The sequence below is a fragment of the Engystomops pustulosus genome, chromosome 5, assembly GCF_040894005.1.
Source record: "Engystomops pustulosus chromosome 5, aEngPut4.maternal, whole genome shotgun sequence".
Taxonomy (NCBI): domain Eukaryota; kingdom Metazoa; phylum Chordata; class Amphibia; order Anura; family Leptodactylidae; genus Engystomops; species Engystomops pustulosus.
In genome coordinates, this window is record NC_092415.1 from 159,328,937 (window position 1) to 159,352,468 (window position 23,532).

A 23,532-nucleotide genomic window follows, 5' to 3' on the forward strand; every position below is an offset into this window, starting at 1 on the left:
TTCATGTTGTTGACGCCAAATTCTGACCCTACCATCCGAATGTCGCAGCAGAAATCAAGACTCATCAGACCAGGCAACGTTTTTCCAATCTTCTACTGTCCAATTTCGATGAGCTTGTGCAAATTGTAGCCTCAGTTTCCTGTTCTTAGCTGAAAGGAGTGGCACCTGGTGTGGTCTTCTGCTGCTGTAGCCCATCTGCCTCAAAGTGATATGAGTCACTGTTGCCTTTCTATCAGCTCGAAACAGTCTGCCCATTCTCCTCTGACCTCTGGCATCAACAAGGCATTTCCGCCCACAGAACTGCCACTCACTGGATGTTTGTTCTTTTTCGGACCATTCTCTGTAAACCCTAGAGATGGTTGTGCGTGAAAATCCCAGTAGATCAGCAGTTTCTGAAATACTCAGACCAGCCCTTCTGGCACCAACAACCATGCCACGTTCAAAGGCAATCAAATCACCTTTCTAACCCATACTGATGCTCGGTTTGAACTGCAGGAGATTGTCTTGACCATGTCTACATGCCTAAATGCAATGAGTTGTCGCCATGTGATTGGCTGATTAGAAATTAAGTGTTAACGAGCAGTTAGACAGGTGTACCTAATAAAGTGGCCGGTGAGTGTATATATATATATATATATATATATATATATATATATATATATATATATATATGTAAGGAAAGTCCAAACAGCACACAAAAGCAATGGTTTGTTGTGGGTGCAAGCTCAATAGGACTAGGCTCAAAGTCCTTCATAGTAGGTAAGCGAAAGTCGTATAGTTTTCAGTGAAGAAAAGTATTGTTTTATTCCATGTTTAAAAGTACATCATAGTGCAGCATATATGTAGCAGTTCATGAGTTATATTGTTCCAACTGGTAAATTGCGCTGGTGATATAGCAGATGTGTTTAGGACAATTGCGCTGGTGAGATCACGCAAGCGTCCTTGGTTACCCACAATCTCTGCTAATTGAATGAACACTACGCCTAATATGCCAGTTCTTAGATACAAATTTGACTTAAGAACAAACCAAAATAACATATATTGTACGTAACCCCGGTACTTTATTAAAAAAATATTTATTTTTGAGCCCCATTTGATTCCTTGATAAAGCCTTACTAGTGAAATTCAAGGTGAGCAGCAGAGCAGAGCAGATTAAAAAATCTTTTACGTTGTGAGTATAGTAAAATACAGTATTAAAGTAACAGTAAAAATAATAATAATTCCATTATTTATATAGCGCACACAGATTAGGTAGCGCTACACAGAGTTTGCCAAATCAGTCCCTGTCCCCAATGGGGCTCACAATCTAATCAACCTACCAGTATGTATTGGAGTGTGGGAGGAAACCGGAGGACCTGGAGGAAACCCATGCAAACATGGAGAGAACATACAAACTCTTTGCAGATTTTGGCCCTGGGACTTGAACCCAGGTCCCCAGCACTGCAAGGCTATAATGCTAGCCACTAAGCCACCTTGCCGCCTCACAATGTAGAAACATAATTGTCCTATTTTCCCGATCTGGTCTGTTCACAGTTTGTATACAGTGTAACACAGTAGAACGGTAGGGAAGAGGAACTTTTCGACTCACAGAGTTGTATCTGGAGAGACTCACCGTGAAGGGTACACACAGCATATGCAGCAGCTGCAGAGTGGGTGTTTCAGGGCTTTGTATAATGGAATTGTGAAATCCTGAATCTTTTTGGTCGATGTTTTGATTTGGTTTCTACCCCAATGTCTTAAAACTACACAGAGAAGTAAAAATGGGGCAAATTTACTTACCCGGCCCATTCGCGATCCAGCGGCGCGTTCTCTGCTCTGGATTCGGGTCCGGCCGGGATTCATGAAGGCAGTTCCTCCGCCGTCCACCAGGTGGCGCTGCTGCGCTGAAAATCATCTCCACGCGCCGGAATGCACCACCTCGGACCAGGTGAAGGTAAGCGGTCACCAAGCGACACTTTTTCGGTTTTTAAATGCGGCGGTTTTTCCGAATACGTCGGGTTTTCGTTCGGCCACGCCCCCCGATTTCCGTCGCGCGCATGCCGGCGCCGATGCGCCACAATCCGATCGCGTGCGACACAATCCCGGGGCAATTCAGGTACAATCGGCGCAAATCGGAAATATTCGGGTAACACGTCGGGAAAACGCGATTCGGGCCCTTAGTAAATGACCCCCAATGTGTCCAAATATAATCTGCTTTTTAAAGAGAAAGTTGACTTTTTCTTTTGGATTGTTATAATACAGTGCCACGGGACAGGTATTGTTTGTTAAACTTTTGCTCCAGTTCTCTCGATTTTGTGATCAATACAAACAGATCATTGTTGTGTACCATCAGTGGATACATAAAAGGGACTCTGGACTCTGGTACAATACACATCAGTCTCAAAGAGAACCTGTCAGGCAAATTAACCCCCAAAACTAAATATTTTTCATAAACTGCCATTTGAAATCATTGCTCTTTTCCCTCTGTTGTCCAACTACATGCCTGTAAAATTAAACAAGCAGTACTAAAGCTGTATGCAAATGACCTGAGAGTGTTCCAATGAATCATTATCCTATTCAGCTGTCTAGCAATGCTTTACTATGCATTACACACAGACATAAGCAGGGGAGGAGAGGGGAGGGGTGACAGGGGTGACATCACTTTCTCTCTCCATGTGCCCAGCCTCATTTACATAATACGGAAAAGATGATTATGGAATGATGAATGTAGGAATTGACAAGATAAATGCTGGGATGCAATCCTTGTGAGCTACAGGTAGTAGTGACAGCATTAGTTACCTGATGACAGGTGTCCTTTAATACATCAGCCCGATTACTTTAAAATATATCAATAAACTGCCCACTAAAATGTACAAATAAACATAAGGACAATTAAACTACTGTCATCAAAAGTGTCTAGATTTGGTCATTGAGACCTTTATTTTGTAATTTTTAATACTATGTAAACTATGCATGTGTGCATGTACATGAACAATATCTCAACAAAAATATTAGCAGCAGTAAGGCATATTAAAGAGGACCTGTCACCCCGAAAAAGCCCCCCCCAAATGTGCCCCACATAACTCGCTCCCTAGCCCCTTTCTGCCCAGCAATTTTTTTAAAATCTATGATCGGAAAGGTGTATTAAATAGATCCGACCTCTTACAAAATAAGAGGTCGGATCCTCATATCTGGTGTGCTGCAGTCTGCGTTATTCATAAGGGGGACGGCCGACACTCCCCCAGCACGCCCCCTGTCAGCTAGGACCTATAGGAGAAGCCGCGGGGCTTATTCACATGGCCGGCTGTGCTGCACTGACAGTGCCGGCCGATTGTTATATATATTCGGCCGGCACTGTCAATAAGCCCGGCATGGCCGCAGCCACTGTCAGTGCAGCGGGGCCGGCCATGTGAACAAGCCCCGCGCAGCTGTTAGTGGAACAGCTGCAGGGCGGCCGCATCGCGGAGAGCCGGCAGCGATTACGCAATACATTCTGCCGGCTTCTCCTATTGGTCCTAGCTGACAGGGGGCGTGCTGGGGACCCCCTTATGAATAACGCAGACTGCAGCCCACCAGATATGAGGATCCGACCTCTTATTTTATAAGAGGTCGGATCTGTTTAAAACACCTTTTCGATCGTAGATTTATAAAAAAATTGCTGGGCAGAAAGGGGCTAGGGAGCGGGTTATGTGGGGCACATTTGGGGGGGGGCTTTGACGGGGTGACAGGTCCTCTTTAAGATGATGGTGTAATAACTGTCTGTAAGCTGTAAGCTCTTGTGAGCAGGGCCATCACTCCTATTGTTCCATATGACTGTTTGTACTCTGTAATGTAATATTATATTTGTGTGTCCCCTATGATTTGTAAAGTGCTGCAGAATTTGTTGGCGCTATACAAATAAAGATTATTATTAGTAAAAAGACTACTTTTGCATAAATTCACAAAATGTTCATAAATCGGAAGTCATTTACATGTTGAAATGGATTTGCAATTGTAGGAACGTTTAATATTCAAATCCTCACATGATAACAAAGTGTAAAAATAAGAAGTGAATCACCTGAATCATCTGAAATAGCATATGGTAGGATTTGTTTCTAAATCCATTCAGCTATTTAACATTGTGCGCAGACACCAGCCTTAGTTGAGTACATGTAATCCCCTTCATTTCTCCAATGAGTTGCTGACAATTGAATGTGGCACAGCGCAGTGTAAATATTGCATCAATGCTCTGAAGCTACAACTTGTTACAACTTTGTTCCACAAGAACAATGCTTGGTATTTTCTCAGGAGATTTGCTTACCATTCAGTGAAAGGAATAGCTCTATGCCACATGTAAGGAAGTGACACTGTGTTGGAATCCAGTTTCAATTGCTTTCTCGTTTACATAAAAGGAGTCCAGAAATATAGGGGCACATTTACTTACCCGGTCCGTTCGCGATCCAGCGGCGCGTTCTCTGCACTGGATTCGGGTCCGGCCGGGATTCATCAAAGCAGTTCCTCCGCCGTCCACCAGGTGGCGCTGCTGCGCTGAAGTCCGCTGGAATGCCTCGAAATACACCGGCCTATCCAGGATGAAGGTGAGTGAAATTTTCGCGACACAATTTTTTTTTTAAATGCGGCGGTTTTTCCGAATACGTCGAGTTTTCGTTCGGCCACGCCCCCCGATTTCCGTCGCGTGCATACCGGCGCCGATGCGCCAAATTCCGATCGCGTGCACCAAAAACCCGGGGCAATTCAGGTACAATCGGCGCAAATCGGAAATATTCGGGTAACACGTCGGGAAAACGCGAATCGGGCCCTTAGTAAATGACCCCCATAGAGTTTGGAGACAATGGGGCATATTTACTTACCCGGCCCATTTGCGATGCAGCGGCGCGTTCTCTGCGCTGGATTCGGGTCCGGCCGGGATTTATGAAGGTAGTTCCTCCGCCGTCCACCAGGTGGCGCTGCTGCGCTGAAGTTCCCGGAGGCGCGCCGCAATGCCCTGAAATTCACCGGCCTATCCTGGATGAAGGTAAGCGCAATTTTCGCGACACATTTTTTTTTTTAAATGCGGCGGTTTTTCCGAATCCGTCGGGTTTTCGTTCGGCCACGCCCCCCGATTTCCGTTGCGCGCATGCGGGCGCCGATGCGCCACAATCCAATCGCGTGCGCCAAAATCCCGGGGCAATTCAGGTACAATCGGCGCAAATCGGAAATATTCGGGTAACACGTCAGGAAAACGCGAATCGGGCCCTTAGTAAATGACCCCCAATGTTGCATCCACTGAACATATGTGTTTACTCTTTATAGTCTTTTAAAGTTTGTAAAAGATGCAGGTCAACAAGACAAACCTATAAGTCATAGGGTGTTGATCCACAGCAAGGCAAAAAAACCCCCAACAACTCTACAAGGCTGATGCCAACTGGCCCAAATTAGGGGAAAAAATATTTTTAACCCCTATAATAACTTGCTGGATTGACAAAATGTTTTGTACACAGATCATGTCATATTCTCAGGAAAGGCATCCAGGCCTCTTTTGACCAGGTACAAAGTATCCGCCATAACAACCACCTTAACCTCACTGCCCTTACAGTAAAGAATCCATGTCCATGGCAATCCACCACCTCTCCACGAGGAGTAGAAGAATTCCCCCAGGTATAAAAAGATTATTAGTAGAGATGAGCGAGCACTAAAATGCTCGGGTACTCGTTATTCGAGACAAACTTTTCCCGATGCTCGAGTGCTCGTCTCGAATAACGAGCCCCATTGAAGTCAATGGGAGACTCGAGCATTTTTCAAGGGGACCAAGGCTCTGCACAGGGAAGCTTGGCCAAACACCTGGGAACCTCAGAAAAGGATGGAAACACCACGGAAATGGACAGGAAACAGCAGGGGCAGCATGCATGGATGCCTCTGAGGCTGCTTAATCGCACCATTATGCCAAAATTATGGGCAACAGCATGGCCATGACAGAGTGACAGAATGAAGCTAGATAGCATCTAAAACATCCAATAATTGACCCTGACACTATAGGGGACGGCATGCAGAGGCAGCGGCAGCAGGCTAGAGAGTGTCATGGCGACATACCCTAAATGGACTCAGGCTTCAAACCAATGGGTGGCAGAGAGGAACCAAAGGAGGTGAGCAAGAAGCGCTCAAATAATATCGGTACATGATAAAAGTTTGCCAGTATATTTTGTGGATTACACAGCAGGGTGGCGACAAAGTTAACATGGAAGCCATGAAAACAACCCAAAATTCTGCCTGACACAGCTCGTTTCATAAGGGGACCATGTATGGAGGCAGTGAACTAGTAGTAGATTAAAGGTGCTGCAGTTAAAACTATGTTAGTTGGATCTTGGCATGGAGCTGGCGCTCCTCTGCCAGGCGAGCTTTCGCCAATCCAAGCCCCTGACTCTAGGCTACTCCCCAAACAGCACTTCTAAGAACCTTTTGTATAAGATCAAGTGTAGTAGCGTTCTTATAAGTTTGGGATATGGCGGGTGAGGGGAATGTAAACAGATGCGCAAGAAGCGCTGAAATAATATCGGTAAATGATAAAAGTTTGCCAGTATATTTTGGGGATTACACAGCAGGGTGGCGACAAAGTTAACAAGTTTGATGAGGAAGCCATGAAAACAACCCAAAATTCTGCCTGACACAGCTCGTTTGATAAGGGGACCATGTATGGAGGCAGTGAACTAGTAGTAGATTAAAGGTGCTGCAGTTAAAACTATGTTAGTTGGATCTTGGCCTGGAGCTGGCGCTCCGCTGCCAGGCGAGCTTTCGCCAATCCAAGCCCCTGTCTCTAGGCTACTCCCCAAACAGCACTTCTAAGAACCTTTTGTATAAGATCAAGTGTAGTAGCGTTCTTATAAGTTTGGGATATGGCGGGTGAGGGGAATGTAAACAGATGCGCAAGAAGCGCTGAAATAATATCGGTAAATGATAAAAGTTTGCCAGTATATTTTGGGGATAACACAGCAGGGTGGCGACAAAGTTAACAAGTTTGATGTGGAAGCCATGAAAACAACCCAAAATTCTGCCTGACACAGCTCGTTTGATAAGGGGACCATGTATGGAGGCAGTGAACTAGTAGTAGATTAAAGGTGCTGCAGTTAAAACTATGTTAGTTGGATCTTGGCATGGAGCTGGCGCTCTGCTGCCAGGCGAGCTTTCGCCAATCCAAGCCCCTGTCTCTAGGCTACTCCCCAAACAGCACTTCTAAGAACCTTTTGTATAAGATCAAGTGTAGTAGCGTTCTTATAAGTTTGGGATATGGCGGGTGAGGGGAATGTAAACAGATGCGCAAGAAGCGCTGAAATAATATCGGTAAATGATAAAAGTTTGCCAGTATATTTTGGGGATTACACAGCAGGGTGGCGACAAAGTTAACAAGTTTGATGTGGAATGCCCTGTAATAGCTCTTGGGCGGTGTGCCTTTTATCGCCTAGGCTCAGCAGTTTGAGCACCGCCTGCTGTCGCTTAGCGACGGCACTGCTGCTGTGCCTAGAGCTACCGACTGATGGCGCCATGGCCACGGATGGTAATTCGGAGGAGGAGGAGGTGGAGGAGGGGTGGGAGGAGGAGGAGGTATAGTAGGCCTTTGAGACCTGGACCGAGGTAGGCCCCGCAATCCTCGGCGTCGGCAGTATATGACCAGCCCCAGGGTCAGACTCGGTCCCAGCCTGCACCAAGTTAAGTGTAGTAGTGTTCTTATAAGTTTGGGATATGGCGGATGAGGGGAATGTAAACAGATGCGCAAGAAGCGCTGAAATAATATCCCTAAATGGTAAAAGTTTGCCAGTATATTTTGTGGATAACACAGCAGGGTGGCGACAAAGTTAACAACTTTGATGTGGAATCCATGAAAACAACCCAAATTTGTGCCTGACACACCTCGTTTGATAAGGGGACGATGTATGGAGGCAGCTATATGGACGACTTTTGGAGGTAGCAATGGAGACAACGTGTGGAGGCTGCTATGGAGACAATTTAATTTGGATAGTGCCTGTATGTGGCAGTCCAAAAAAGTTTTCAAACCAGAGGAGCAGGTAGGTGGCCCTCCAGAAAAATGGAATAGATTGAGTGCCTGTATGTGGCAGTCCAAAAAAGTTTTCAAACCAGAGGAGCAGGTAGGTGGCCCTCCAGAAAAATGAAATAGATTGAGTGCCTGTATGTGGCAGTCCAAAAAAGTTTTCAAACCAGAGGAGCAGGTAGGTGGCCCTCCAGAAAAATGGAATAGATTGAGTGCCTGTATGTGGCAGTCCAAAAAAGTTTTCAAACCAGAGGAGCAGGTAGGTGGCCCTCCAGAAAAATGAAATAGATTGAGTGCCTGTATGTGGCAGTCCAAAAAAGTTTTCAAACCAGAGGAGCAGGTAGGTGGCCCTCCAGAAAAATGGAATAGATTGAGTGCCTGTATGTGGCAGTCCAAAAAAGTTTTCAAACCAGAGGAGCAGGTAGGTGGCCCTCCAGAAAAATGAAATAGATTGAGTGCCTGTATGTGGCAGTCCAAAAAATATTTCAAACCAGAGGAGCAGGTAGGTGGCCCTCCAGAAAAATGGAATAGATTGAGTGCCTGTATGTGGCACTCCCAAAAATTGTTTAAAACAGAGGACCGGGTAGGTGGCCCTCCAGAAAAATTAAATGCATAAAGTACTATAGCTAGAGCCAGTGGGCCCTGTCAAAAAATAGCCAGTTTCCTCTGCTTTAGTGTACAAAGAGGAGGAGAAGGAGGAAAATGAGGAGGAGGAGGAGTGCATAAATTATGCAGGTTGAGCTTCCTTCACCTGGTGGAGATTGGAAATTATGAGAAATCCAGGCTTTATTCATCTTAATAAGCGTCAGCCTGTCAGCGATGTCAGTCGACAGGCGTGTACGCTTATCGGTGATGATGCCACCAGCTGCACTGAAAACCCGCTCGGACAAGACGCTAGCGGCAGGGCAGGCAAGAACCTCCAAGGCGTACAGCGCCAGTTCGTGCCACATGTCCAGCTTTGAAACCCAGTAGTTGTAGGGAGCTGTGTGATCATTTAGGACGATGGTATGGTCAGCTACGTACTCCCTCACCATCTTTCTGTAAAGATCAGCCCCACTCTGCCGAGACTGGGGACAGGTGACAGTGTCTTGCTGGGGTGACATAAAGCTGGCAAAAGCCTTGTAAAGCGTACCCTTGCCAGCGCTGGACAAGCTGCCTGCTCGCCTACTCTCCCTCGCTACTTGTCCCGCAGAACTACGCACTCTGCCGCTAGCGCTGTCAGAAGGGAAATACTGTTTCAGCTTGTGCACCAGGGCCTGCTGGTATTCATGCATTTTCACACTCCTTTCCTCTCCAGGGATGAGAGTGGAAAGATTTTGCTTGTACCGTGGGTCCAGGAGAGTGAATACCCAGTAATCGGTGCTGGAATAAATTCTTTGAACGCGAGGGTCATGGGATAGGCAGCCTAGCATGAAATCTGCCATATGCGCCAGAGTCCCAACGCGCAAGAATTCACTCCCCTCACTGGCCTGACTGTCCATTTCCTCCTCCTCCAACTCCTCCAACTCCTCTTCTTCTGCCCATACACGCTGAACAGTGAAGGTCTGAGCAATGCTCCCCTCTTGTGTCTCGCCAACATTCTCCTCCTCTTCCTCCTCCACCTCCTCCGATATGCGCTGAGAAACAGACCTGAGGGTGCTTTGGCTATCAACAAGGGAATCTTCTTCCCCCGTCTCTTGTGACGAGCGCAAAGCTTCCGACTTCATGCTGATCAGAGAGTTTTTCAACAGGCCAAGCAGCGGTCTGGTGAGGCTGATGATGGCGGCATCGCCACTGACCATCTGTGTTGACTCCTCAAAGTTACTCAGCACCTGACAGATATCAGACATCCACGTCCACTCCTCATTGTAGACTTGAGGAAGCTGACTGACCTGACTACCAGTTCTGGTGGAAGTTGACATCTGGCAGTCTACAATCGCTCTGCGCTGCTGGTAAACTCTGGATAACATGGTTAATGTTGAATTCCACCTCGTGGGCACGTCGCACAACAGTCGGTGAGCGGGCAGTTGGAGGCGGCGCTGCGCTGCCCTGAGAGTGGCAGCATCTGTGCTGGACTTCCTGAAATGCGCACAGATGCGGCGCACCTTCGTGAGCAAATCTGACAGATTGGGGTATGTCTTGAGGAAACGCTGAACTATCAGATTTAACACATGGGCCAGGCATGTCACATGTGTCAGTCTGCCGAGTTGCAAAGCCGCCACCAGGTTACGGCCATTGTCACACACAACCATGCCTGGCTTCAGGTTCAGCGGTGCCAGCCACAGATCAGTCTGCGCCGTGATGCCCTGTAATAGTTCTTGGGCGGTGTGCCTTTTATCACCTAGGCTCAGCAGTTTGAGCACCGCCTGCTTTCGCTTAGCGACGGCACTGCTGCTGTGCCTTGAGCTAGCGACTGATGGCGCCATGCCCACGGATGGTAGTTCGGAGGAGGAGGTGGAGGAGGGGTGGGAGGAGGAGGAGGCATAGTAGGCCTTTGAGACCTGGACCGAGGTAGGCCCCGCAATCCTCGGCGTCGGCAGTATATGACCAGCCCCAGGGTCAGACTCGGTCCCAGCCTCCCCCAAGTTAAACCAATGTGCTGTCAGCGATATATAGTGGCCCTGCCCGGCAGCACTCGTCCACGTGTCCGTGGTCAGGTGGACCTTGTCAGAAACGGCGTTGGTCAGGGCACGGATGATGTTGTCTGACACGTGCTGGTGCAGGGCTGGGACGGCACATCGGGAAAAGTAGTGGCGGCTGGGGACCGAATACCGAGGGGCGGCCGCCGCCATGAGGTTGCGAAAGGCCTCGGTCTCTACTAGCCTATAGGGCAGCATCTCCAGGCTAAGCAATCTGGAGATGTGGACATTAAGGGCTTGGGCGTGCGGGTGGGTTGCACTATATTTTCTTTTCCTCTCCAGCGTCTGGGGTATGGAGAGCTGAACGCTGGTGGATGCTGTGGAGGATCGTGGAGGCGACGATGGGGTTTTTGTGCCAGGGTCCTGGGCAGGGGGCTGACTATCAGCTGACACAGGGGAAGGAGCAGTGGTGTGCACGGCCGGAGGTGAACGGGCTTGGTGCCACTGATTCGGGTGTTTAGCATTCATATGCCTGCGCATACTGGTGGTAGTTAAGCTAGTAGTGGTGGAACCCCTGCTGATCCTGGTTTGGCAAAGGTTGCACACCACAGTCCGTCGGTCATCCGGTGTTTCCTTAAAGAACCTCCAGACTTCTGAAAATCTAGCCCTCGCCGCGGGATCCCTCGCCATGGGAGCTTCACTACGTGACACATTTGGCGCTGATGCACCTGCTCTGGCCCTGCCTCTCCGTCTGGCCCCACCACTGCCTCTTCCAACCTGTTCTGCTATAGGACTCTCCTCCGTCTCAGAAGCACTGTGTTCACCCGGCCTCTCAACCCAGCTTGGGTCTGTCACCTCATCATCCTCCGATCCCTCAGTCTGCTCCCCCCTCGGACTTCCTGCCCTGACAACAACTTCACCACTGTCTGACAACCGTGTCTCCTCATCGTCGGACACCTCTTTACACACTTCTTCCACTACGTAAAGAAGGTCATCATCACCCACAGACTGCGACTGGTGGAAAACCTGGGCATCGGAAAATTGCTCAGCAGCAACCGGACAAGTGGTTTGTGACTGTGGGAAGGGTCCAGAAAACAGTTCCTCAGAGTATGCCGGTTCAAATGCCAAATTTTCCTGGGAGGGGGCAGACTGGGGGGGAGGAGGCTGAGGTGCAGGAGCTGGAGGAGTGCCGATTTCGGTGACATGGGTGGACTGCGTGGAAGACTGACTGGTGGACAAATTGCTCGAAGCATTGTCGGAAATCCACGACATCACCTGTTCGCACTGTTCTGGCCTCAACAGTGCTCTACCACGAGTCCCAGTAACTTCAGACATGATGAACCTAGGGAGTGTAGCTCTGCGGCGTTCCCCTGCTCCCTCATCAGCAGGTGGTGTCTCACCCCACCCAGGACCACGGCCTCTGACCCCTGCAGTAGATGGACGCCCACGTCCCCGCCCTCGTCCTCGTCCTCTACCCCTAAACCTCGGGTTAAACATTTTGAAAATGAAAGTTATATAACTTTAATTTTTTTTTTTACTTTTTTTTGTGTTTTTTTGTGTTTTTTTGTTTTTTTTTTTGTTTTTTAGTTTTTAAAACCAAACCCTGCTATCCTATTGCTATGCCTATTTTCTAGCCAAGTATGAAAGCACACTGCTATGCCAGATGAGATGACGCTGAGTTATGAAAAAATAAACGTAAAATAAAAAGGAAATGGCAGACTGTGCCTAATTGAAATCCAACCCCTAATACATTTTCCCACTTCGGTCTTTGCGATGGATATGTGCGTCACTAAGCGCTAAACACAGCGGTCGCAAGTCTCACTCCAAATTCCTCACAATTGGCTAGTATATGCACTGCAGCAAGGATAGCCACCAGCAGATCAACCAGAAATAAAATATATATAACGCTATTGTAGGCGTAAGTAAGCCGTTTGGATTCTCCTTTGGCTATTTTCTAGCCAAGTATGAAAGCACACTGATGAGATGACGCTGAGTTATGAAAAAATAAACGTAAAATAAAAAGAAACTGGCAGACTGTGCCTAATTGAAATCCAACCCCTAATAAATTATCCCACTTTGGTGTTTGAGGTGGATATGTGTGTCACTAAGAGCTAAACACAACGGTAGCAAGTCCCCCTGCAAATTCCTCACAATATGGTACTAGCTGCACTACTAGTGCCAGCAAGCCCAGCCACAAGCAAATAAAAAAAAAAAAAGTATAACATTATTGTAGCCCTAAGAAGGGCTGTTGGGTTCTTGTTGAATCACTCCTGCCTAACACTATTCTAATAGAACACCCTAACGCTTTCCCTGACCAGCAGCAGCTCTCTCCCTAGCGGCATCCAGACACAGAATGATCCGAGCAGCGCGGGCAGCGGCTAGTCTATCCCAGGGTCACCTGATCTGGCCAGCCAACCACTGCTATCGACGTGTAAGGGTACCACGTCATGCTGGGTGGAGTGCAGAGTCTCCTGGCTTGTGATTGGCTCGGTTTCTGGCCGCCAAAAAGCAAAACGGCGGGAGCTGCCATTTTCTCGAGTGGGCGAAGTATTCGTCCGAGCAACGAGCAGTTTCGAGTACGCTAATGCTCGAAACGAGTATGTTCGCTCAGCTCTAATTATTAGCAAGTAAATGTAGGAACATTTAGATAGTAGTTGTACTGAGGTCAAGCCCCCCCCACACACACACACACACACACTATTTTTAGTAATCTATCATTGTATTCTAGAACCCCCCCCCCCCATTGCCCTAATAATCTTGGTTGCTCTCCTCTGCACCTGTTCCAGTTCTTCCATGTCCTTTTTATACGCTGGTGCCCAAAACTGTACACAATATTCCATGTGTGGTCTGACCAGGGATTTGTATAAGGAAAAAACTATGCCTTTTATGCCTCTCTTAATACATCCCATAATTGTATTCACCTTATTAGTAGCTGCCTGGCTCTGGACAGTAAAAGTAAGTTATTTTATATCATTATCATTAGGAAATTTGCATTTGTACAGTTCTGTTTCAACTTACATTTTTACTTATTAAGTTTAACTTATTTAAAAAAAAACCTCAGTTTATTAAACCATAGTCTGCAGCCCCTTTAACTGATTACAAACCGGGTTAGAGATTCCCCTAATTAAGTGATATAGAGCACCCCAAATAACATATTGTGTCTCTAAATATATGCCACCTCATTATTAATTGACATTAGCACCCACATATCAAAGGTCCACCATTCCTATATATATATATATATATATATATATATATAAATGACGAAAAGGCAGCACAAAAATAAGGTGAAAAAGACTTGAGAAAGGCTCACGAGCCGAAACGTCGTCTTTTATGGATTAAACCACCGTTTTTTTCACCTTATTTTTGTGCTGCCTTTTCGTCATTTGTTTATTGGAGGGCCCTTCTCCTGGCCAGGACCCAGTACGGCTTTGCACACAACTAGCTCTGTTTGGCTAATCAATTCTTTAATAACTGCTATGCTGCTTGAACTTTCCTTTTCTCTCTCTCTATATATATATATATATATGCAATCTTCCCAATAATCATTCCCCTTAATAGCCCCCAATTTTTTAGATAAATGTAGCACCCCAATGTATTTTTCTAATTTATTTAATTTGTTACAGACTCTTCTATAAAAATGAAATGTAACTAATCAACTATATAAGCATGCTTCCTTTCCTTACAGCCCAATTTCTGTGGCAAATAGTAAAATATTAAAAGTTACTCACCACCTATGACTTGATTCTTCTCATGGCTCTTCTGACAGGTTGGGGGTACAGTGGAGGGACATAGGCAGCAGAATGCTATGCATCATTTTCAAACTACCATTGAGTCATACAGGCACATATACAATAACTACTGGTCTGCTAGCATGGACTCGCCAATAGATTTCGGAAGGTCCTCATTTTTGGTTAGGCAGTTTGGCCTGTCCCCCCCCCCCCCCCCCCCCAACACCTCCAACCCCAGAAGAAGCTGGGGCCAGAGTTGTCTGTCCAACTTGCCCATATGATTATCCACCATTGTAAAGCATGCAAAGTCAACCACCTGTGTAACATCTCATGACCATTGACAGATTTCTTTCCAGTGGAAGTAAAAAAGAAGCTTTCTATAGCAGAACAGCAAGTAGAGATTTAGAAAACTACGAGGAATTGATACAGAAAGTATGTTGGAAAATTTCTGTATAATTATTTGCTGAAAGTGGACAACCCCTTTAATCAACAGTGTAGTCAATGCTGGTCAATGTGAATGTTCCTCTTTGTATGTCTCCTGCTTAAAAATGGTGAGTATCAAGAACATGTGAAATACTATTGTGGAAATATGGCATGATCCACGCTATGTGACTTTTTAAAGGCAAAAATAAACACAAAGCTATTAATGTATTTTAGAAATAAACTGTACAATACACAAAGGAAATGTTTTCCATAAGAGATTTCTATAAACCCAAAAAACCCTTTTAAATATCAGGAACCTACAGTATCTTTGATGCATCTGAGTGAATCCTGACTCATGTTTATTTATTAGACTTTACTGACTTTAATTACAAATTATGCAATAAAATTAGCGTGGTGTAGAACCAGGAATCTAATTTGTTGTAGGCTCTGGTTTCATTATCACAGAGGAACACAATTATAGTATGCAACCATTCTGCTCTTAAAGTGAAAACTCTTCCTGGTTGAATGAAAAATTAAGTATACAAGAACTTCAGTCATGTAAATTAACTGATAAATTGACTCATCTATGAAATTATTTATGAGAAGTAGATAATGAAAATTATTTGTAAAAATAACCTGTTTTGCTATTTATTTTAATGTAATTGTAGTTATTAATATTTCCAATATTTGGAAGATTAAGTATATAAGAATTATAATTTGATACGACCATAAATTGGTAAAGTAGATAAATCACTAGAAAATAATAAAAAATACATATGTTTTACAGTTAAAAAAATTGTTTGTTATTGGTCACGAGTGGAGCCTAATTCTAAAACCCAAATTTAACACCCCCCCCCCCCCCCCGTGACACCCTCAATCGGCGCTGGCATCAATCACAGCTGTTAACTGTTAATATGCACCTGGCAAAGTCACCAACTGCATTTAGATTACTATGGCCCACGTCAACATTTTGGGGATCCTCTCCAAAATGTCTGTGCACTATGGCAACAGCATTCTAGGTGTACACAGTTTAGACATTTAAATGCAGCTGGTAATTTTTCACAGACGCATTTAAGGCTATTTAAGGCAAGTTTCAGGTTGTTCTTACAAATGATATCAAGATAGAATGGCCACCCTCAATGATGATCCCCAACTAGGCATGTCGCCTACACTAGGTAAAATGAGTGAATTTCCCACTTAATGTTCCCACTTTGTTTTTAAAGAGTCACTGTCACTTTATTAGCCCAATCCTACTGAAGTTATGGAACATTATATAGTAATAGTGAAAAAAAGTGCTAACAATATTCCTGAAATTGAGCATATACACCAACGATTGACACTTCATCCATATGAGGAACTTTGTTCTTGGGTATTAAAGTAATGATGGGCTTAAACAGAGTACATATTGTAGGGGTTAAGCTTACTGGTGAGAGGGAAGACAGTTAACAGAGACATGGAGTCAGACTTGTAGTTCCAAACTGATTCAACTTCCAGTCTTTATTATCAGGAATATTTACAGGCCCAACATGTACAGGCTCATAACCAACAAAAACAGAATACCAAACAAAAGACCTGCCTGTCTGGGCTCTAGCTAACACAGTAGCTTTTCCCTCTCTGGCTACTAAATACAAAATAAAGGCAATGGCAGTCTTTACCTTCAGGCTTGCTTCAATCACAGCATCACCTTTTGCTCTGATCAGAGAGACCTCCCATGGTGCAGCTCGGGTTTATAAAGTCCTGGTCCAGGTGTGGGCTAACGAGTTGCATTAACCCTGCCCGAGAACCTGGATTAATCATCAATGGCCATTCCTTTACCATGCATAGGTGAAAAGCCTAGCTGGAATATAGATGCCATTGATGACTTTTCCAGCCACTGCGTTGCAATATGCACTATTCAAAAAAAATTAGGGAAATATGGCTTGTGGCAGATAATTCTGAATGAAGCTTAAATGCGCTCTAACTTTCAGTGCCAAATATAGCCTTTTTTTACTGCCTGAGACAAGCTATCTCTGGTCATGGGTGTTAGAGAAGGATGTCAGCTGTAATATACAGATGACACCTGCACCTTCTGGCACCGAATCTGCTTGTGAGTTGGTGCCAGAAGCTTGATATTATAGGAAAGTAGAAAAGCCTTCATCTACACATCCCACACTGATGTCCGCTTCATTGTTGGATGCCACACAACTCCAAGTATATTAACAAGTGGCACATGAGTGTCACATCAGACTATTTGAAGCCATTTACAACAGCATGGTCTGCATGCTAGCTGACCTGGATGCGTATGTGACCACACAATAAGGCACAGGCCTCATTGTTTTACATAATTCATAGAGCATCAAGGCTTGATGAGGGAAAGTTAGGAAATCGAAGATTGTGCCACTGCATGAACAACATAGACAGCAGCTGGGGACTATGGCATCTCAAATGGAGTGGCCTGCACTTTCTCCAGAGGCTTGTAACTCTGTACCTAAGCTTCTCGACTTGTGAGCAGTTTGAGACATTATTGTTTAGCCGTAATTGATGGTCAAGGCCACATGACAAGCTATTGACAAGCTATTGAAGTATCAACAAGTAGTTTGAGATGAGGAAATCACCATTGTATGCTTCTACCTAAAGGGGTTTTGCCCAGTTTAGGAAGTTATGCCCAATCAAAAGCTGGAATCATGAGAAAAGACCCCCCATAGCAATTAGGAGAACAGGTATCCCATTCTCACTAATGGTTGGAGCAGCAGGCTGAGCATCAGCTCAGTTCTATGGGACGGTTAGAGATAATGCTATTCTCTGAGCGGTGTGCTCAATTTCAACCGCCCCTAGAATGGTATCTCAATTGTCCGAACTGCTGGAGAAAACCCCTTTAAATGCCTTACGTTTATGATTTAGCATCACTGTACCTGGAATCTTTAGCATTTTCCCTTAATTTCAGAGAGTTAAATATCCCTAACTTTCTGTGCAACTCAAATAACATTGATTGTTATTAAATAACATTGATTGTTATGTTATATAGATTTGTTTCCCCTAAATCCCTTCCTCATCCAATCCCTTCCTTCCCTTCCTTGGTTGAACTTGATGGACAAGTGTCTTTTTTCAACCGTATAAACTATGAAACTCCACATGGGGAGGTCAGAGCTCAATTTTCACTTAGCTATGTAGCTATGTAAATGCTATATGGAAAACTAAATAAAAAACTTTTACCATTTTTTTTCACTGTGCTGCACAATGTGTAGTCATCATGCTTGATTATCCTGGTTATAACAGTTATCCCTAACCCATTGTCCTTTCAATGAAGAAAAACTTGATTCTTTGTCTAAAACACATTTACCCACATTAAGTTAACACAGACCAGCAGACTAATAATGTGCTATATTTTTTATAGTGTTTCAGACTGTAAAGTCAAGTTAATGTATTATAAAACATTACTAAGATTTTTGGCAAATATCAGGGCCCTTGCATTTCAAGCGTTGCTAATTTGACACTAACACTAATTTTACTATTCAATGTAAGATATGCAATCTTGTAATCTATGTAGAAAATTGCCGATACATAGATACATTTCCCCCAGCAAATGCATCCCATTGTGCTGCATCTTACCCCACATACTAAGAACAAATACACTACCTATTATGTCCTATATTATTTATTTATTAAATCTTGCTATTTGAAAAGCAAATGGTAATTTTTTACATTATTATTTTATTTATATATATTAATGCTTTGCAAAAAGAAGAAAGAGTAAAGCAATTTAGTCATTTTTTAAATGATTATTATGGTTTGCACTTTTTCTATGCCTTAATACCACATATTGTTATGGTTTTTAAGGATACCACATATGTACATGTTTTATGATTTTTATTTACAAATAACTGTTTTAGTGTTAGTTTTATTATTTATTTTTATTTTTTTCCCCAGTTATTTAGGGTAACAATTAAATACTGTCCAGGACTTTTGTACATTTGTACTAGCCATTAGAAACAAGCTTTAATACCTCAAGGCAAATAATAATGCTTCACACAAATTATTCCAATACTTCACTAAATATTTCACAGCAGCATCCCTGAAGCCGACAGAGCAAAGGAGCTACTGTGCAGGCACCAAAAGGAAACCAGCAGGCTTGTGACGGAGGCATAAGGAGGAAGCGAGAATGAGGTAGGGGGGGCATATTTTCAGTGCATCGTGGGGCGGGAAATTCCCAATACTGCTGGAGCCCGAAGGTTGATGAACCACGGAGTACTTGTGGTTAATTTGCATATTTTTAAGAGTCCTTTTTTACAAAATGGAGAGACCAAAAGAGAAATTAAAGAAGAGATCCCCAGGGTGTTCTGGGGAATCTACCACAGGATATGCTAAGAACCAGACAGTAAATTTACTTAGGTCCAGAATTAAAATCCACACCAGCCAGAAGATAAATCTGTCCGACAAAAGTATCCCCATCCAATTCTTAAACCACATTTCACTCCACCCACTTTTTTGAAAAGGGCTATGTAGAATATAAATACAGTTTTCTAGCATGTAAAGTAACATAAATTGCCCCATTTTTTTCAATGTTTAGGTAGCAAATGGCTATAAGTGCATCAGACAAAGTTGTTGCATAAGGACGACAAGTCTTAAATGCTGTTGCCACAGTTATGAATATACTCTTGGGTCTGTAGTCGGATGCTTCAAAAGAAAATAGGCAATAAAGGTGGTTTTCACCTATGCGAAGGTGGAAAATGGTTATTTTTCTTACATAAAAGCTGATTCTGTCAGCAATAGACCAAAATTAGCACAATAAAGTGTTTGCAGTGAACAGTTAAAAATTTCCCTAGTGCCATGGTCCGGGGTGGGCTTTCTCATACTATAGAGTTATCACTATGTTATAATCCTAGCATAGTTAGTATCAGTAACCCATGAGTCCAATTTGTTATTACTATAGAAAGCTTCATCTATATGTGGTACCATGAACTCTCCCCATAAATGATTCCAAAACTTGCTGATTATATGGCACATTGAACAAACCGATCAAAGAAAATGAACAGATGAACAGTGACAATACCTCTGCAAGTGCTCAGTAGAAAAGGCTTAAAGAACCAGGACGTGGGTAAGTTTCTCTGACTGGGTCCTCAACAATGCAATATTATTTCACAAAAAAGGCCTGGAGGTGGCCTCACAAAAGACCCATTGGTCAAGAGGTAGAGGGGGAATTCATTTGCCCCATTAAAACTTCAATCTTTATTTCATTTTATTAAAAGGGGATTGGTGACACAAATAAAGATTAAAAATCTACAGACTATAGGGTTGATGTCTATAAGTATTATTAGGAAAGAAGTTTCGAAGGAACACACACATCCATATATAATATGTATCATTACTTAGTCAAAAGTGCTTAGTGCAAAGGGTAGTGGAATAATCAACATGCGCAACGACAGTAACCTGTAATCAGGATATAACAAAGTGCAAAGAGGGAACACTGCCCAGCACCTCCCTGACACGTGATAGGGAAGTGTTTGGGAGTAATAAACTGAAAGCTAACGAATTAAGAAACAAGAACATCAGCGTACCCCATGTGGATATACAAGCTGACCAGGTGTAAGGATAAGTGGCTCATGCTCTGTAGACATCTACAAACACCTTACTTCTGCTGATGCAAAACATACTATTAATGCGGTTCTTGTGGGCCAATTTCTACATATGAAAAGAATCTGCTGCTTTTCTGAGGGATTTGAAAAAAACAAGCAAACAATTTCAAACATAGATTTTTTTGAACATAGATATAGCCAACATTGCATATCCACAGCATACAACAGGGCATGCACAACAGATGGGAACTCTTTACTGTATCCAAATATGTCCTTATTAGTGATGAGCGAGTATACTCGTCCGAGCTTGATGCTCGGTCGAGTATTAGCATACTCGGACCGGCTCGTTGCTTGGACGAGTATTTGCCCTGCTCGATAACGAGCATTTAATTAAAAAAAAAAAGTGAAGAACAGTAAAAAGATACAATTAAAACATTTAATTTAATTGTTTAATTGAAGAAAACAGTGAAAGAACACAGTGCAGAACAGATTGCAGATGTTCGGGAACATCTGCAATCTTTTCCGGAGACACGCGTGCAGAACGGTGTTCTCCGCAATAGTATTTGAAGAACAATATGTGTGAAGAACACATTACAGATGTTTGGCAACATCTGCAAGTTGTTCTCTACACATATTGTTCTTCAAATCGCAGATGTCCCGGAGACACGCGTGCAGAACGGTGTTCTCCACAATAGTATTTGAAGAACAATATGTGTGAAGAACAACTTGCAGATGTTTCCAAACATCTGCAAGTTGTTCTTCACACATATTGTTCTTCAAATACTATTGCGGAGAACACCGTTCTGCACGGGTGTCTCCGGAACAGATCGCAGATGTTCCCGAACATCTGCAATCTGTTCTGCACTGTGTACTTTCACAGTGCTCGTTCAGTTTATAATTTTACTGAAAATGCTCGGGTCTCCCATTGATTTCAATGGGGCTCGTTACTCGAAACGAGCACTCGAGCATCTGGAAATGTTCGGCTCGAGTAACGAGCACCCGAGCATTTTAGTGCTCGCTCATCTCTAGTCCTTATAGACTATTCAGTCTCCACATTATATCACTACATATCATAAAAGATGGAAAGAAATGCAGCAGATATTTCTGAAATTTTCTGAAATATTTCTAAACTTTTCCAATTGGAATCCAAATGGATATGGACACTACAAGCAGCATACCCGGATGGGTTAAATGAAAATGTTGGTTTTTTTGCATTTCTATAACTAATCTGTGTTATATTTCTGTAGAAATCTCTTCTGTAGGTTTCTATGCCATTCACTTTGTCCACCACCTGTGGTGCACTTTCCTGTATGCCATCGTATGCCATTGATACTGCCCTATCTGGAAATTTATCTTCTCCCCCCCTTCCTGTGGACGATTATCTTTATGCCATTTTTTGATATATTTTGGCTTAGTGGCAATTATTTATTCACTTGCATGCCTAATCATGTACCCCATCATCAATAACCTGGTGGAAGTGGCTTATTTCAGCAGCATAAGATATCCTGCCACAGGTAACTGAAAGGTTTCTGGTTACATTCTTTTCTCTTTAATGAGATGAAGCATAAATATCCAGTTCTGTCCCTGCTACATAGGACTTTTTCATGCTGACCAATCAATCAAAATGCTGTGGTGTTTTAGGTTGGATGCATACTGATTGCTCATCAATATAGTGATCTTGGAAACTGGAAGATTAGTCAAAAAAAAATAAACCTCAGTATCTTTTCAAAAGATGTCTTTCGAACAATATATTTATGATGGTGGCTTGAACAGCTTGATAAATATAGCACAAGAGATGGTAATGGCTGAAATGTAAATGAAACTTTGGAGTTAGAAAGTTGCTCCAAAGTTACACTGTTACCTGTTTTGTCAGTTCTTTCATTTTTTCCCAACCCAGTAGGGGACTGGAGCGGAATTGCAGAGTGATTTCTCCATTAAATACTGGAAGAACCTATAGGAGCACATGGTGGACCTTCCTTTCCTCCTCAGTATTTCGATTATGCTCCGTTATGACAGCTCAGCAGGTAAATTTAGAGCACTGATGTAAAGTAGGCATAATGTTTTATTAGTAAGGCTACATTTACTCTTCATTTTTTGTATACATTCAACCTATATGCTAGGAAAGGCACGCTGTATAAATAGACATTTACTGGCAGACAGAGGCATGCGTTTAGCCTCCTTTTGCTCAGTGTACATTTTATACTGTGCAAAACAAAAGACAGAAAGATGCAGCAAGATTCGTCTTTCGATCCTGCTCCATCCTGCTAAAGACGGAGTGAGGACATTGAAGGCAATGGTGGACGGATGCAAAGTATTGTATCCCTCTCTGGCCTCTACTGAGTGTATATTCTGGGATGTCTTAAGTTATGCAGTTGTCCACTTAAGAGCAGTGACATCACTGGGGAAAACCCCCGAACACTGATACTCACTCCTCCTCTCGTTTTAGGGGTGGGGGGTGGGGGCAGACAAAGGCAGACAAATCCATCTGACTTACCCCTCCATTGTAAGGGTACATCAGGAGTTCTCCCGAAGTATACTTACAAGGGATTAGAACAAGGTTTGAATAGTACAATATCAGCAAATACCAGCATGTGATTGTTTACACAACTGCAAGGGCTAGTAAAATTTAACTTTTTAATACTTACACCTTGACACATAGTTTTTTTTCTTTATCTTTTTAATGATTCTTGTCTCATTTCTGATGATTAAACAGAAGGAAATGTTTACTCACAATGTGCTTGCCAAGAGCATTAAAATTCACTGGATCAGCTATTTTGAAGCAGCAATGATAAAGTGGCCGCATTCAAAAGAACAACTAAAGTGTCAATTCTGACTCTTAATAACAAAATAATTACCTTTGAAGGAAGAATTTCAAGAGCAACAACAGAAAGCATCTATGAATAAGATACAGCTAAAAATTGGAATTTTAATCTATCTTTGCCCTTCTTACCGGTTACAAACTCTTCTGCACAGGGTTCTCTGCAAGTCAAAAAGACGTAGGGATTTTTACATTAAAATTCAATGATTTAAACATACCCCCAGGGTACACTCAGTAAGCAGTTTATTACACTGTGGTATTCTAGAACAGAAGACATATATCATCTTCCAACAAATTCATAGAAATGTCATTTTAAATATGAAACACATTATTCATGTTTAATAGAATGTACACGTGGACATACATCTTGATGATGATTTCAGTCACTTAAGTAATGAACACCTAAAAAATAGAAACATGTTTGGTCTATGATTTACTAAAATGACACTGA

General features: G+C 43.4%; 1 long non-coding RNA gene across 2 annotated transcripts in view; it reads left to right on the forward strand.

Annotated features, from left to right (window-relative positions):
• The window catches only part of LOC140134220 (uncharacterized), a 41,196-nt gene extending 17,984 nt beyond the window's left edge, over positions 1–23,212 (forward strand). The window contains exons 1-4 of one of the 2 annotated variants that reach the window (XR_011856137.1): positions 18,762–18,854; positions 19,621–19,785; positions 22,161–22,287; positions 22,977–23,212. This is a non-coding gene — a long non-coding RNA (uncharacterized lncRNA). Of the gene's footprint in view, positions 1–18,761; positions 18,855–19,620; positions 19,786–22,160; positions 22,288–22,976 lie in introns of those variants that run through there. The other variant, XR_011856136.1, reaches the window with a different exon arrangement.
• The last annotated feature ends 320 nt before the right edge of the window (positions 23,213–23,532 follow it).